The following is a 16,807-nucleotide window of genomic DNA, read 5'->3' as shown; positions in this document are numbered from 1 at the left end:
CCTTTATGTTTTCATTGCCATATTGATAAAGCATTAGTCAGGTTTTGGAATTACTGCAAGTTTGTTTTGCGAAGTAAAAACCCTTCATCCCTCCATAAACATAGTGGAGAAGTAAACTTGAACGTAAAGATTCTTCCTTTACTGACTCTCCTTTCAACTCCATTTGCAATATTTACTGTATATAGGACATTTATAGTGTTTATATGAAGGAACTGCACGTCCTCGACCTTTTCCGAATCGCCTTCCGGACACGAAACTCTATAAAGTAAGTTACAGACGTTGAAAACAGCTGCTTCGCTAAGTGCGAAGCTAATGTCAAAAAAAAACCCAAACTTGACCCTTTATACGTCGAGCAACAGAGATGTACGGTTAGAAAATTAAAAACGCCCAGCGGTGATGGATGCGGGACAGGAGTGAAGGTCTGGACCTCCGAGTATCTTTGCCTCCGTCGCCGGGCGAGGAGAGAGTGATTCTTTGCGTGACGATTAAACTTTGAAGTATAAGGCCACATCACCTTTTCTCCAGGTGATTTATCACCCGGTTCCCTTGACTGTGTCCGCGGGCTGCAGACACGCGGCCGTGATTTATGGCGTCTGATTCATTTAAGGTCTTGAATAAACATTGTGGGAAATTTCATTAATGTCGCGAAAGGGTTGAACAAAAATGATACCTGTGCTGGAGGGAAGTTCGACGGCACTTTGTGTGTAAATATTTCAGACAGGCCAAGGGTAAACGCACTTATCAGATTACAGGGAAATGGCTGCAATGTTTCACAAGGGTAACAATTTAGAGAGAACTTTCAGACTTCTTGGGTTAGTTTTAGAATGCTGCAGTAATATTTTCCTTTAGAATGTGCCTGAATTTAGGCTCCAGGTATGTCCATTTAATGAAATTATTCAAAAATACAATCGGTCTCAACTTTTAGAGACACACTGACACACTTTTACCTCATCACACCTGGATTATGGAACCAAACATCTGTTTTTGAAGAGACACAAGATCACTTCACTCCTGTTTTAGCCTCCTAACAATGACTCCTAGTGTGTTCTAGGGTAGATTTTAAAGTTTCACTGATTACTCTTAAGGCCCTTCATGACATCTAAACCATCTACATCTCTTTCTTTTTGTACCATAGCCAAAAATGTTCACTCTAAGATGATCTGACAGGGGTTTTTTTTGTCTTAAAACATCTTTTTATTGAAGAGACTTTCCAGATTCTGCTTGATTTTTCATTTCCTTCTTACAGCGGTTTGAACTGGTAACATTCAGGCCTCTTTGGTTGCTCTCATAATACTACACTAATATTTACTATTAAATATAGATGAATTTGAACACTATTTGAAGAAATGTGTGAAAAATGCAATCTATCTCAACTTTTAAAGACTCACTGACACACTTTTTTCTCATCACACCTGGATTACAGAACCAAAAGTTTGTTTTTAAGACTCCCGTTTTAGCCTCTTAACAGTGGCATAAAGTGTGTTTTACGGCCGAGTTTAAACTTTGTCTGATTAGTCTTAAGGCCCTTCTTGACCTCTAAACAAGCTAAAATGTGCACTTTGAGTTCATCTGACTTTTTTTTTGGTCCTTAAACATGTTTTTATTGAAGGAACTTTGCAGATTTTGCTTGATTTTTAATTTCTTTCTTACAGGAGTTTGAATTGTGAACTTTTAGATTTCGTTGGTTACTTTTAGAATATTGCAGCAATATTTTCCTTTTAAATAAAGATGAATTTAGGCTCCTGACTTGTTCATTTAAAGAAATATTTGAAATTTACCTTTTAGTACCATTTGCACTAGTACACACTTTAAAATCCTCACAGCTAAAGAAAAACAGCTTGGCTTAGTCAGTGGCCTCTTTTAATTCCATTCCTCATCCTTATATTGGAGCCCTGTTGATCTCTTAACAGCTGAATCTCTGATCTTTACTACCGTATGAGCCAGTGTACACTTTAAGATCCTCAAAACTCTTTTAATTTCCTTCCTTAAACACCCTTTAATTGGAGAGCCTTTCCCGATTTTATTGGATTTCTAATTTCCTTTTCATAAAAATTTGACTTTTCAATCGTCTTTGGCTACTCTCAGTATGTTGCAATAATATTTTATATTAAATATAGATACATTTTGGCTCCTGGCATCTTTATTTGCACTTTTGGTTCAATTTACAAATACTTTTTCTGAGAAATATCGTGTCCTGTGACGACTCCAACACCCAAAGGAAGCTAAGATTCCTGCTCTAAAGTTTTCCTCCTTTTCCATTGCACTCACTGTCTTCTTTGCATGACGTGTGATCGTCTTGGTTTGACGTCTCAACATCCTTGCAGTGGGTTGCTCTGTCGCTGTAAGAAACATCGGCTGAATACCGCCTTAAATGTGCACCGTAATGATGGCCTCAAACCCGGATGAAGCGTCCCCTCCACTTGACAGAAGCTGTTTGTATTCCGCCTGTTAAATACGTCTCAGCAGTGACTTTGGTGGAAACAATGCATCACATTAGCGTGGCGGGGACTTTAATTAAGGCAACAAACAAAAGGCATTTGCTGCTGCTCACTTTGACAGCGCAGATATAAGAAGTGAAGTCCGTGTCCATATGAAGTAGCTCATCCCGGCCCGCGATAGCGCTCAGGGATACTAGTCGGACGGCGGGCGGCTGGTGCGGCGCTCAGCGTGGAAAACAGCAGCCATTAATTCCATCATTACCATTCCTTTGTGCTGCACTGCTAGCACAGACGGCTTCTTTAATTAAATCACCGAGGAGCGCCGCAACAGTCGCCATAAGGCGTTTATTTGTCTATACAGGCGCCTGCGGTCGCGTCCGTCCAGGCACGCAGTCATGGGGTTGCGGGGGCATATTTTCGCATTAAGCTCAAGGAAGGAACAGCTCCTGCTCATCACAACGAATCCGAGCGTAGCCGCTTGTTTTCCGTTTGATTCTTTGTGAGGGGACAGAAACAGCCAAACAGCCTGCATCTGTGGAGCCGAGCTGCTAGCTGCAGAGTGGACTTCAGCTCATGTGGTGTCAGAATATGAAGCCAGAGCTGGTTTTACAGCGTAAATATAGCAGTTAATTAATGGAATGATTACAGTTTAACTACATAGCTGCCGTCTTTGAAGGCGACACACAGTTATGTCTGGAGGGCACAGATTTCCCCCGCTTTCTAAGTCATACGTTTTCCCGCCTTCGTGGGTATGACAAGATATCTCCACTGCCAGCATTTTATAGTGAGACGCAAGTTAAAAGACAACAATTTTCAGAATCCAAACCATTTGTTTACCATGATATGAAGGCTAATGTTAAAAAAAAAAATGCAAATATTACCATATTAAATGATGGGAAATCTGGATAGCCAAGACAGTTCTGGAAAAAAAGAAGATACAACATGTATGGCTAGACTTAAAATGACCAAGATATGAGTTAAAGGGATCTTAGGGTTGCAGTACAACAAGCAACACAATGTGAAGACATATAAGCATCCAGGAGCAGTAAAATAATAAAGAATAAAAGGAGTACAAGCCAAGCCAGAAAAATAAAATACTAGATTGTTCTTTTGTCATTTCGTGTCTCATTTTTGGAATATTTTGTCTTGTTTATGTTGTTTTTTGTCTTTTTCTTGTCTGATTTTTATTGTTTGTCTCATGTTTTTGTTGTTTTCTGTTTCCTTTTTGTCTCGCTTGTGTTTTTTGTTTTATTTTTGCCCCTTTGTGTTTTGCTTCATGCGTTGTTTTGTGTCATTTTTGTCATTTTGTGGTTTTTTGTATCACTTGTGTTGTCTAGTTTTGGGTCATTTTGTTTCTCGCTTTTGTCATTTTTTGTCTGTTTTTTTGTCATTTGTCCATTTTTATTTTTTTTCGCTTAGAACTTTTTTGTCTAACTTTTTGGTTCTTTTTTGTGGCGTTTGTCTCATTTTATGTCATTTTGTGTCTCGTTTTTGTCATTTTGTGCCTCATTATTGTAATATTTTGTCGTATTTTGTTGTTTTTGTCATTTTTTTGTCTGACTTTTTGTCTCATGCTTTTGTCATTTTGTTTTTTCATTTTGGTCGTTTTGTGTTTCCTTTTAGTCTCGCTTCTGTTTTTTTTTTCAATCTTAGTTTTATCCCTTTGTGTTTTGCTGTATTCATTGTTTTGTGTCGCATTTTTGTTATTTTCTGGGGGGATTTTATCGATTGTGTTGTCTATTTTTTGGTCATTTTGTTTCTCGCTTTTGTCATTTTTTGTCTCGTTTTTGTCATTTGTCCATTTTTTTGTCGCTTTAAAACTTTTTTTGTCTCTTTTTTTGTTTTGTTTTGTGAAGTTCGTCTCATTTTAAACAATTTTGTTTCTCGCTTTTGTCATTTTGTGTCTCATTTTTCTAATATTTTGTTTTGTTGTTGTCTGACGTTTGCCATTTTGGTCAAAAAAGTCATTAAAAAACTATATCATTAAGTTCCAGACGGCCTGATTGTACTGTTCCTTTCTAGATAAACTCTGGTCTAGTTGGAAAATTAACTAGTTTTAAATGTGTTTTCATGTGAGTTTTGGGATTTGATCGAAGCTAATTTTATAGCAAGCTAATAGTAGTTTGTGCGTCCAGTTGTTAAAGAAGCTACGTGCGCATCAATTACAGTGTAAATGACCTTTTCTGTTTAACCTTATGGCCGAGGCACCGTAAACCTTCCCCCATACGTTTATTTTCACAGCTCTTTATTTGTTAGCATTTTTTCCCTCCACATCAATGGATTTGCGTTGCGTTGGGCGGTTGGCGCCCGCTCGTCGTTGCATTTCCTGCATGCTTGTGCTGACACGCATGCCTGCACACATGCCGCTGCATCTGTGTGCGTAATGTGTGCATGTGCGCCCTGACAGAGCGGCGGCAGCACGGAAGGATTTCCCCAGCGTCCCAGGTGCCAGAGTGTGTGCTCAGTGAAGGGTGAGGACCATCTGCCGGGGCTGGGTGAAATCAGTGCAACATGCAGGTGCTGAGGTATTTACCCCAGCACGCAAGGTAGAAAAACAAAGCAGGGGGTAGGGGGGCAGGTCACGACCCACAGAGAGTGGGGTGTTTGGCCTAGAAAATTCAGACCTGGTGGTCAAGTGTAGCATGAATAATTTAAAGGTCTGTCACACTTTTTTTTCTTCTTCTCTTGGACTATGAAGATGCTAATCCCTTATTAACTCTGGTCTATCACTCAGTTGATCAATAACCTCAAATGAAATGGCCATGTGGATTGACTATCACAGATTCAAGCTGCCAAAGATGGTCTTTCTTCGTGGTTTGTGGCTTGATTGGAAAAACATTACAATGATTAGTTATGTACAAAATCGTCAAAAGTATGATTCCCTACCGGCATGATGATACCTGACGTGAACCAGAGCTGCCCTTTTGCCCGCTAGTCTAAGGAATGACGTTTCTATGGGACGATTCCGTATCACATTATCCCCCAATGCCGTGCCTTCTACGTAGGAGGTGGAAAGTACAGTTAAGTAGGGCAAAAACTGGAGTGCTAGGTGTTCATATATGACTTAGACCGGGGGTGTCAAAGTCATTCTAGTTCAGGTTCCACATTCAGCCCAGTTTGATCTCCAGTGACCAGTAAAATAACACCATAATGACCTAGAAATAATCACAACTCCACATGTTTCCTTTGTTTTAGCTCAGCCTGAAATAACAAATAACAGCAAATTTAGCATTAGCACACATGTCAACTGGGCTCAATTTGTGTTATGAATTAATGAATTACTAATCCATAACGATGCATTAATTGGGAAAACAACATTAGAAGTTACATCCCTAGCACTGTGACACAAAGTGCGCTCTCCCTTGAGAACCTGTAGGAAGTGGATGTAAACAAGAAAGCTAAAACCATTGTTAGCCATGGACATGCCAAATTAGGGACTTTCAATGTTTAACTAACACTTTTAACTAAAAATGGGCACCATGACAAAGACTTATGTCACACTTAATGACCTCCAGCCAGAGCGTAGGTGTTGCTGAATGCTAACTTAGACAGCTATTTCAAATTTTGCATCCCTAGCATGTAGCTGCATTCAAACTTTGGGCAATTCCAAGCTGGTAAGCAGAGAGCATTGACGAAGACTTATGCGATGCTTAATAACCTCCAACCAGAGCTCAAGTGTTTAAGACATACTCAGATCGACTAGACTGCCTGAAACAGCAACATCAACACACAATGAATATCCATTGTGCGAATATAATTTGTGTTCGTTTGTTATTGATTAATAACGTCTACTGTCTAGCCGCACTTGAACTACAGGCAGTTTCAAGCTGGCGAGCAAAGAGCATTGTGGGGGTTTAGCTAAAAATGGGCACCATGACAGAGACTTATGCGACGCTTTATGACATCCAACCAGAGTTTGACCCTCCTGTTTTCCTCATTTACAGGCACCAAAAATCATTGTTTCATTGTCTGAAAAAAATCCAAAAATTCAGCAAAAAAAATCCCCAAATTTCTGAAAATTTGCAAAACCTTCAGGAAGACAATCCCTAAACATTTCCCTTAAAAGTTTTATTTGAAAAAAAAAAATCCCCCAAATTTGGCAAGAAAAGTCCTGTAAATATTTTTTAAAAAACTGAGTAAAAATTTTCCAAAAAAATCCTAAAAATCTTTAAAATGATCCCATACATGTCAGTAAAACTTGTGATATTTTCTTTAAGAACAGTCACATAAAATCAACCATTTTTTGTGAATGTTCTTAAGAAACATTTTTTACATTTCTTTTTTTTTCCACCAGAAAATGTTTAAAAATTTCCAAAAAATGTTGAAAACGTGGACATCAGAAGTGTCACTGTAAAAATATATACTTTCCCCACATTTTCAAACTTTAAAACGGGTTAATTTTGACCTGCAGGACGATACGAGGGTTAAGTGTTTAAGACGAACTCAACAATGCCTAATAACTTTTTCAAAATTTGCATCCCTAGCGTCTAGCCACAAATTGTGCTCTCCCTTTACGACTCTTCTGTGACAGCGGACATTAACAAAGCCACATGCTTTGGTTCACTTGGTTCAAAAATAAATAAAAAAGCAACTCGACCAGCCTTAATTTATGGCCTTTGAAACTGGACCATAATGTGTTGGTAATATTTTTGTCAAGTTCACCCAGTTGTCTTTAATATCTGACCTTTTTGTTGTTGTTTTATTCTAGTTATTTTCCCAAAGCCACTTATTTTTTAATCTAAATTGATTACATTTCCTCTTTTTTTTTTTTGCTTATGTTGTTTTGTCTCTGGGGTTCTGATAGATTAATACGAGCTAAAGCTAAGACCTGTAAATCCACCGTCCACATCGTTCATCAAACTCAAAGCCGCAGTATACATGTCTTGTCCAGCACAGAGCCAACGGTATGCCATCAGTACATATAACACATGCTCATAGCATAAACCAATTAATTCTGCTTCCATTATTTATGATCTGCCGCAGTCGCTCAGGAAATACACACAGCTTAGAGCCCTCCAGTCTGCCATACATAATTCTTTCTGATGAATTGTCGTACAGATGTTTGCATGTTCTGTCTGCACGCGCTCAACCAAACCCAGCCCTTCCACGGTAATCCTGCAAGCAGGGAGGGCGGGTGGATAAAATTAAACAGATATGCTTATCTAAAGTATTTATTAAAGAACCATATCCGAGATATAATCCTAATATGTTATCAGGAGCCCGGGGGATTTTGGACGTACGTGCATCGCAGAAATCCAGGTGTACGGGGTCGTAAGTCGGGGGATTAGCAGAAAGGTTATTGTAATTTTTTAAATAACACAAAAGCAGATTTCATTATTAAAAGGCTGAACGGACCATCTGGGAGGAGGAAAGTGCTCTGGTTTCATGCTGTACTGTACCGCCATACTCCAATTACTGTTATTGTTTTTCATCAGCCCCGACCAGCGGCTCAGTTTAAATGAAAAGCATTTCCAGAAGTATATCTGATCATGACTGGCGCTCTGAGGACACGGCCGTCTCTGTGAATAGATTACCAGACTGTACTAGTCTGGGTTACATCATTCGCCGTGTACGGAGGTTTTACAGTAGCAGCGGGCGGATTAACCTGGACAAAGGCTGCGGCGGTGCAAACACCAGGATAGGGATTGAGCTGCTATTGGTTTGATCAAATCCCCTGAATGTTAACCAGAGAACCTGCTGAGCCTTTTATCCTTAAACAACACAGTCCTACCTCCAGACTAGAATAGATGTTGGATTACAGCAGCACCCAGAAATCTATACGTTGAGTTAGGGCTGGCCTTTTTAAAACTGACGGTTTGAAAATTTGCCAAATCGTACAATCGAGGCGAGCTTCAATATATAGCAAGGCAGATTCTTCTTCTGCCTTTTACGACTTGTGTACTGGCGTTTGCTTCCGTCTCTCATCTCCTTCCCCCAAAACACTCACACCCCCGTCATGGCGGACAGAACAGCAGACGAAGAGTTGGTCGCGAGAAAAGGGCCTCATGTTACATCGATTATATGGAAGTGGTTCGGCTTTGACAAGACTGACACGGAGCAAACTACAGTCATGTGCAAGGTTTGCAAAAGTACTGTGAAAACGAAGAGTAGCAGCACAACTAACCTCTTTCAGCACCTCCAGCAGAGGCATCCTAAAGAATGGGAAGAGTGCTGCTGCTACGGGAGTGTGGCATGGCTAGCACTAGCCATAGCAAACAGACCGCAAAGAAACAACAAAAATTGATTAAAATCGTAATCGTCCAGTGACTAAAAAAATCGAGATTTTATTTTTTGGTCATATCGCCCAGCCCTAGGTTGAGTGTTTAACATCGTGTGGTTAAGGTTGATGTATAGATAAATAAAGGTAAAGGTTTAAGTTTGAAAACTCAGCATTATTTTCCAGATTATGACTAAATGTAACTTAAAGAACCCATATTATGCACATTTACAGTTCTGTGATCTTATTTTAAGGATCTAGTGAGGTCCAAGTGTCTTTGTTGTGGACATTATAAAGAGGTTTAACCCCTTTTTTTTTTTTTTACAGTTAACATGTAAATTATTTCTTTTATTCTCTGTAACTTGACTTTGAAAGTCTGCTAAATTAGAGCTTTTTTGTTTTATGAAAAGTTGTGTATACTACGGCGTGGAAAGTGTTTCCTGATGTGAACATTAAGCACTTTTTTGCCCATTTATTTATTTATTTCACAGTCAACATATAAATATTGCTTTTTTCCTTCACTTCTACTGCAGGTGATCTGTAAAATAACAGTTGAAACTAAATTGCCGTTTTTCAAGCCCTAATATTAACAATTCTATGGCTCAGTTACTTCATGTTCTCTCTTTCTGGTCCTTGTTGTCTCCACATACTGCAGATATTTAATCATTTCCATTTCGGTCTCTCTTGGCGTTAGATCTGGTGACTGTGGAGATCTTTGGAGTACAGAGAACTCATCGTCATGTTCAAGAAACCAGTTTGAGATGATCTGAGCTTTGTGACATGGAGCATTATCCTGCTGGAAGTAGCATCAGAAGATGGTCCACTGTGGTCATAAAGGGATGGAGATGGTTAGCAGCAACACTCAGGAGGCTGTGGAGTTTAAACCAGGATCAGTTGGTACTAAGAAAATATCCCAAACATCATTAACCACCAGCAGTCTGAACCGTTGATACAAGAAAGGACGGATCCATGCTTTATGTTGTTTATGGCAAATTCTGAGGCTCATCAGACCAGGCAACATTTTTCCAGTCTTCTATTGTCCAGTTTTGGTGACTTGTAGCCTCAGTTTTCTGTCCTTAGCTGACAGGAATGATACCGGTGTGGTCTTCTGCTGCTGTAGAACATCTTCTTCATGGTTGTTGTGGTTCAGAGATGGTGTTCTACATTCCTTGGTTGTTACCAGTGGTTACTTGAGTTACTGTTGAGCTTCTGTCATCTCCAACCAGTCTGTCCATTCTCTGACCTCTCACATCAACAATGCATTCTGGTCCACACAACTCACTGGATGCTTCCTCTTTTTCTGACCATTCTCTGCAAACCCTACAGATGGTCAGACCAACCAACAACCACACCACATTCAAAGTCACTTAAACCCTCTTTCTTCATCATTCTGATGCTCGGTTTGATCTTCAGCGGGTTGTCTTGACCACATTTACAAGAATAAATGCATTAAATGATTGGCTAATTAGTTGTTTCTGTTGCCCAGCAGTTGAACCGATGCACCTAACAAAGAGGCCGGTGAGCGTATAAGGACCTAAACAAGAGGATGCGTGTATTCTGCTGTGAAAACACCCAGCTAATGTACCACAAAGCAGGGAAAACAAAAGTCAGGAGAAGAAAGTGCTGACGGACTCGTGCTGCCGTGCTCATATTCGTCACGGACTCCCTCGGCAGACCCGTGTGACACCAGCCACCTCGTTTTTGAACTGCGCTTGCAGCTTTCTGTGACAGGTACGCCAGCCGGCATCAACATATCCGACCGCAACAGCCGCGACTCACGGCCCGCAGGTTCATCCGTTCTGACGGATATTTTCTGTTTGTTGCCCGAGGGATTACAGGCCCAATGAAACAAAGGCACAAACATAATGTTTTGTGTTGGAGCTGCTTCTATCTCTTGTCTGCTGCGGCACAAACAATGCACCAGAAAAGACTTTTTTTCCCTCCCTCCGTCTGTTTTTTGCTGTGTTGTTTCTGTGTAGATCTTGATCAAAGTAGTGTTTGCTCCAACAGACTGGACATCTTTTACTTCTGGGTTTGTGTGTAAAGCCACTTTGGAGAACATTGCCAAGCTTGTGAGAGACTCTTGTAGCAATTAGTGCTTTTCCATCTGTTTTCATTTTGCAGTTTCACATTAGACTTGCAGCGTACGTTGGATTTGAGAAGAAAATAAAACTGATTTACTGATGATCGGCTGTAAACGTTCAGAGAAGAAACAAGTAAGATGATCTCTATCCTTTAACACTTAACGACTGTCTACTAATACATGTTGTGGGTAATAATTAAACTAGGTGTCAGATTAGTATTTTCATGATTATCTGTATTGTGTATTTACTTATTGTTTTACATTGTGCAATATTGTACATAGATTTTATTTATTATTTACCTTAGTTTCATGTTTACTCTTGCTTTATGTTGTCCACACAATCTCATGTTTTCCATGAAAACTCCCACTTTTATCCATGTATATCTATCATAACTACCCAAGGGTTTTCTAATCATCAATGAGCCTTTCAACACCATTAGCTAACACAATGTAGCATTAGAACACAGGAGTGATGGTGGCTGGAAATGTTCCTCTGTACCCCTATGGAGATATTCCATTAAAAGTTTCCAGCTAGAATAGTCATTTACCACATTCACAATGTCTAGACTGTATTTCCGATTCATTTAATGTTATCTTCATTGAAAAAATACAGATTTTCTTTCAAAAATAAGGACATGCATGACCCCAAACCTTTCAACAGTAGTGCAGATTTATACAGGGGGTCCCCGACTTACACCGGAGTTCGGTTCCTGCAGATCAACGTAAGTCGATTTTCACCATAAGTCGGAAATCCGGCAAAAATGTAAACAAAGCCGTTACATGCATCACGATATCGATCAGTTCTTTGGAAAAGTCATGTTTCGAATGTTTTATCTGTTTTCACTTTCATTTTCCTTTGAAGCACTCCCATCACTTGGGAGCCATAATATCGGACAAAAAATTCCCAAATGTAGCACAATCTAAGGTGGTGTACAACCAGAGAATGCAAACAAAGCCGTCTTGTAGCGCCGCGTGACGACGTGTGCGTCCGCTCAGCTCGCCAACTAGTTCCAACGTAACACCGAAACGCCGTAGGTCGAGGACGTCGTAAACTGAGGACCCCTTGTATATAAGAAAAAAGAAAAAAAAACACACAATGTGTATCATAAAATAGCTTCACTCTAAATTAAAAAGGTAAACAGGAAGTAAACTAACTTTAGAAAATGTCTGTCAGATGAGATATTTTCTCCAAGAATTTGATGGGTTTGGACAGAACACAAGCGCAGTAATAGACTGTATAATTAAAGTGCTGACTGTCCAGTGTTTTGAGTCATGGTATGATGGAAAACTGTCGTCTTGGTAGTATGTATGTATTCCGATTATTTATTTATTTATTTATTTTAAATCTCACGCTACAAACCCAGACCTGTGACGCCGTGTTTTGTTGTTATCATGTCATATGGTTAGAAAGACAATTAAACTCGAGTCAAATGTAAAATTCCTAAACGTAATCCTATAACAAGTCCAGTTATTTGCACGTTGGGCGTCACCTCGTTGCTCAAGGACACCGAGTCGGGACTGATCCCCCTGCCGAGCCGATCAGAGCCGGTGACCTTCTGCTTCCAGGACACTCCGTTTAACCATCAACCTGCCACCTCACACCAGCACCGGGTCCCCAGACCGCTCATTCCAGCAGACTGCTGGTATTTACAGCTGATGAGCCGCTCGGTGGGGGACCGGAGGCTGATGTATACGGAGAGTCACAGTCATGCTTTAGCCGGGGTAAATTCAGAGGCACGGCGCAGTCGGGGCTCTGCAGCCTCGGCGTTGTTTGGATGGAGGAGGAGGTCGGTGCAGAAGGTCAGCGGCTCCACACAATTAGAGGAAGACACACTGTGGCGTGACCGACTGCATATCAATGGAGAGGGCTCAGTAGGAAGGAGGCCACGCTGAAGCAGTAGACGGACGTTTTGTAGGGTAAAGTGTGGATGTGGTGTCAAATATCTCTGATTTAGATCCACACATACATGGGAGTTTTCTAAAATTAAGGTTCTATATGTTTTGGTCCTTTTTTCCACACTCAAATGTAGGTTCAGTTCACTGGAAGCAGCTTTAGTGAAGATATTCAGAAATTCATTTTTGCAGGGTTAACAGAGAAAACTTTGTATTTGGGTTTTGACGTCAGAGCGTGCGGCATGTGTTTACAAAAAGTTGATTTTGTTCAATCGTGGACATCAAAATAGCAAAAAAGACATTTAAAAATCCAGAAGCAAGGATGCCACGAAAAAGTACATATATATGGAAAACTATACCGTTAGAAAACTAATAAAATGGTGAAAATAACGGTAAATAATAATGTAAAATAATTCTATTTTCGCTGAATTACATACAGGAAAATATCCACACACTCTAAGGGACCAAATTACTATTTTTTAAATGAATTTTATTTATTTGCAATAAATCTGTAAAACTAACATTTTTTAACCTTAGTTTGCACAACTTTTCTTTCAAACAGCAAATATGTACATTTTTTTCCTGAACTAAATACAAGAAAATATCCACACACTGTAAAAGAAAAAAATGCTATTTTTAAAACTACAGATTGTTTTGGATGTTTGTTTGTTTGTTTTTTACAGTGAAAGTGTAATTTCTATTTAATTTCTATTTTTCTTTTTTTTCTTTTCTTTCAAATGACAGCAAATATATACTTTTTTCTGAATTAAATATAAACATTTACACATGGTAAAGGAACAAACTGTCTGTTTTTGATTTTTTTAAATTACATTGAATGTGTAAATTATTACTTTTTCCAATAATTTTACTTAGAAATAACAAACAAATTATATTTTACCAATTTATCTTTTAACAAATGTGAATATCTGTAAAATATTTATTAGCTCAGATTTTAGTCACACATTGTAAAAGAATGAATCAGCATTAATAAAAATATTTACGCTTTAACTGATGTTTTCACGATTATTTTTTGCCCATTTTGTTTTACAGTTAACACATTTCTTACAACTTTCTTTAAGTAATTTTATGAGTTATTTTCTGTAATTTAGCAATTTAGCAGTGAATTGTCCAAAAAAACAAACAAACTGCAATTAAACCTAAAAGTTCATCACTTCAATCCTATTCTTCTCATGTACGTAAAACAAACAAACAACAAAAAATGGCTCAAGAAGTTCAAGTTTTGTGTTGTTTTTTCTTTTTAACATTCTGTTTAAGATGTGGATAAATGTTTGGACTAGTAGGAATAGTTGACGAAGGATAACGTCTTTAGCTGCCAAAAATACAGTCATAACAAAGCAGGAAGTAAACTCCAAATAAACTACAAAGATGCTGTTCCAAGGTGACTGTGAGTATCTTTTATTTACAGTTTCTGACTCAGGTTTTCTTGTGAATTTAGGAAAGTTTCACTGAACAGCCTAAAAGTGAACTGAGACTAAAGAGAATATCAGAGTGAGGGAGACGGATCTTTTATGTCCGTTGGAAAACAGAATTAATTAGCACCATAACAAATGTCTGCTGTCTTGGGCTGTGGGTGTACGTGTTTCTAAGCGTGTTCGTGTTTCTAAGCGTGTTTGTGTGCGTCTGTCCAGAGCAGCCTGAGCTTCAGACCGTTCGGTGAGAGGACAGTTTAACAAAGTGAGTTTATTTTGAATCCCCGACACGTCTGCACGGCTCAAATTTACAACTTTTTAAATTAACACGTCATTTTATCCGTCTTTATGGCCCAATGTGTGGATTTACTGGGGCTGCAGATGCTCCATGATATTGGGGAATGCTGATCAGGTTTGTCAGGTTGCACCTGTCGGGTTGACGCTGCCAGTGATGCCCAACTTCATCTCGTCGCTGAATAAATATGTTAGAATGTCAGACGGTTGTTGCTGATATTTTTATTTGGCAACACTTCAGATGCTCCGTCGTGTTTATCTTGCAGCGTGCTACAACATTATATGGTGTTAGTCCAGCAAAACTCATCTTTAAGACCTCTAAAGGTTCAATTTAATAACAGTAATTTTGTCTTTTTAAAGTCTATGAGAGGCAAAATGGGGAATTTTGATAAAAATCTGTGCCTTTCTTGCCTTTGTAATGTTTGTTGGAGTTTGTTTTGAGGCCTTGGTTGCCTTCTACACAGCGCTAGCTTAGGGTATTATTTATCATATTTCCAACACTATGTTATAACTTCTGCAGATTCAGACTGTAATGCTGTTGTGTTCCAACTGGGGATGCTAGTTTTAAACAGTTTTCTTTAATTACACACGTGGACAAAATTGTTGGTACCCCTCAGTTAAAGAAGGAAAAACCCACAATTCTCACTGAAATCACTTGAAACTCACAAAAGTAACAATAAATAAAAATTTATTGAAAATTAAATAATCAAAAACAGCCATTACTTTTGAATTGTTGATTAACATAATTATTTAAAAAAACAAACTAATGAAACAGGCCTGGACAAAAATGATGGTACCGCTATAAAAGATTGAAAACTATTTGACCAGAGTGACATGATTAACTCAGGTGTGTCATTTAATTGACATCACAGGTGTTTCCAAACTCATAATCAGTCAGTCTGCCTATTTAAAGGGAGACAAGTAGTCACCCTGCTGTTTGGTGAAAAGGTGTGTACCACACTGAACATGGACAACAGAAAGCGAAGGAGAGAATTGTCCAAGGACATCCGAAAAAAAATGATAGACAAACATCTTAAAGGTAAAGGCTATAAGACCATCTCTAAACAGCTTGAAGTTCCTGTGACAACAGTGGCTCATATTATTCAGAAGTTCAAGACCCACGGGACAGTAGCCAACCTCCCTGGACGTGGCCGCAAGAGGAAAATTGATGACAAATTGAAGAGACGGATCGTTGGAATTGTATCCAAAGAGCCCAGAGCAACCTCCAAAGAAATTAAAGGTGAACTCCAAGGCCAAGGTACATCAGTGTCAGATCGCACCATTCGTCGTTGTTTGAGCCAAAGTGGACTTCATGGGAGACGACCAAGGAGGACACCACTGCTGAAAAAAAATCATAAAAAAGCCAGACTGGAATTTGCAAAAATGCATGTTGACAAGCCACAAAGCTTCTGGGAGAATGTCCTTTGGACAGATGAGACCAAACTGGAGCTTTTTGGTAAGGCACATCAACTCTATGTTCATAGACTCAAAAACCAAGCATACGAAGAAAAGAACACTGTCCCTTCGGTGAAACATGGAGGAGGCTCAGTAATGTTTTGGGGCTGCTTTGCTGCATCTGGCACAGGGTGTCTTGAAAGTGTGCAAGGTACGATGAAATCTGAAGACTATCAAGGCATTCTGGAGAGAAATGTGCTGCCTAGTGTCAGAAAGCTTGGTCTCAGTCGCAGGTCATGGGTCTTCCAACAGGACAGTGATCCAAAACACACAGCCAAAAACACCCAAGAATGGCTGAGAGAAAAGCGTTGGACTATTCTAAAGTGGCCTTCTATGAGCCCAGATCTGAATCCCATTGAACATATGTGGAAGGAGCTGAAACATGCCATTTGGAGAAGACACCCATCAAACCTGAGACAACTGGAGCTGTTTGCTCATGAGGAGTGGGCCAAAATACCTGTTGACAGCTGCAGAACGCTCATTGACAAATACAGAAATCGTTTAATTGCAGTGATTGCCTCAAAAGGTTGTGCAACAACATATTAAGTTATGGGTACCATCATTTTTGTCCAGCCCTATTTCATTAGTTTGTTTTTTTAAATAATTATGTTAATCAACAATTCAAAAGTGATGGCTGATTTTGATTATTTAATTTTCAATAAATTTTTATTTATTGTTACTTTTGTGAGTTTCAAGTGATTTCAGTGAGAATTGTGGGTTTTTCCTTCTTTAACTGAGGGGTACCAACAATTTTGTCCACGTGTGTAACACATCAATAGTCCACTATCTGTGAACGTGAATGATGTACAGTGAAGATTATTCCATATCCTGATCGGTTTTCTAATTTTTTTTTCACTCAGATTTACATGATTTTCTTTGCAAAATTAGTCTGACTGATCTTGAGAACTGGAGCCCTGGATGGAACCCATTAACTGCAACAGAAGTCTTTGTCGTGGTGCCCCATTAAGAAGTTGAGTTTTTTCAGTGTAGTATTATT

Source organism: Acanthochromis polyacanthus, chromosome 7, assembly GCF_021347895.1.
Source record: "Acanthochromis polyacanthus isolate Apoly-LR-REF ecotype Palm Island chromosome 7, KAUST_Apoly_ChrSc, whole genome shotgun sequence".
Classification (NCBI taxonomy): domain Eukaryota; kingdom Metazoa; phylum Chordata; class Actinopteri; family Pomacentridae; genus Acanthochromis; species Acanthochromis polyacanthus.
This window is presented reverse-complemented; position numbering follows the sequence as displayed.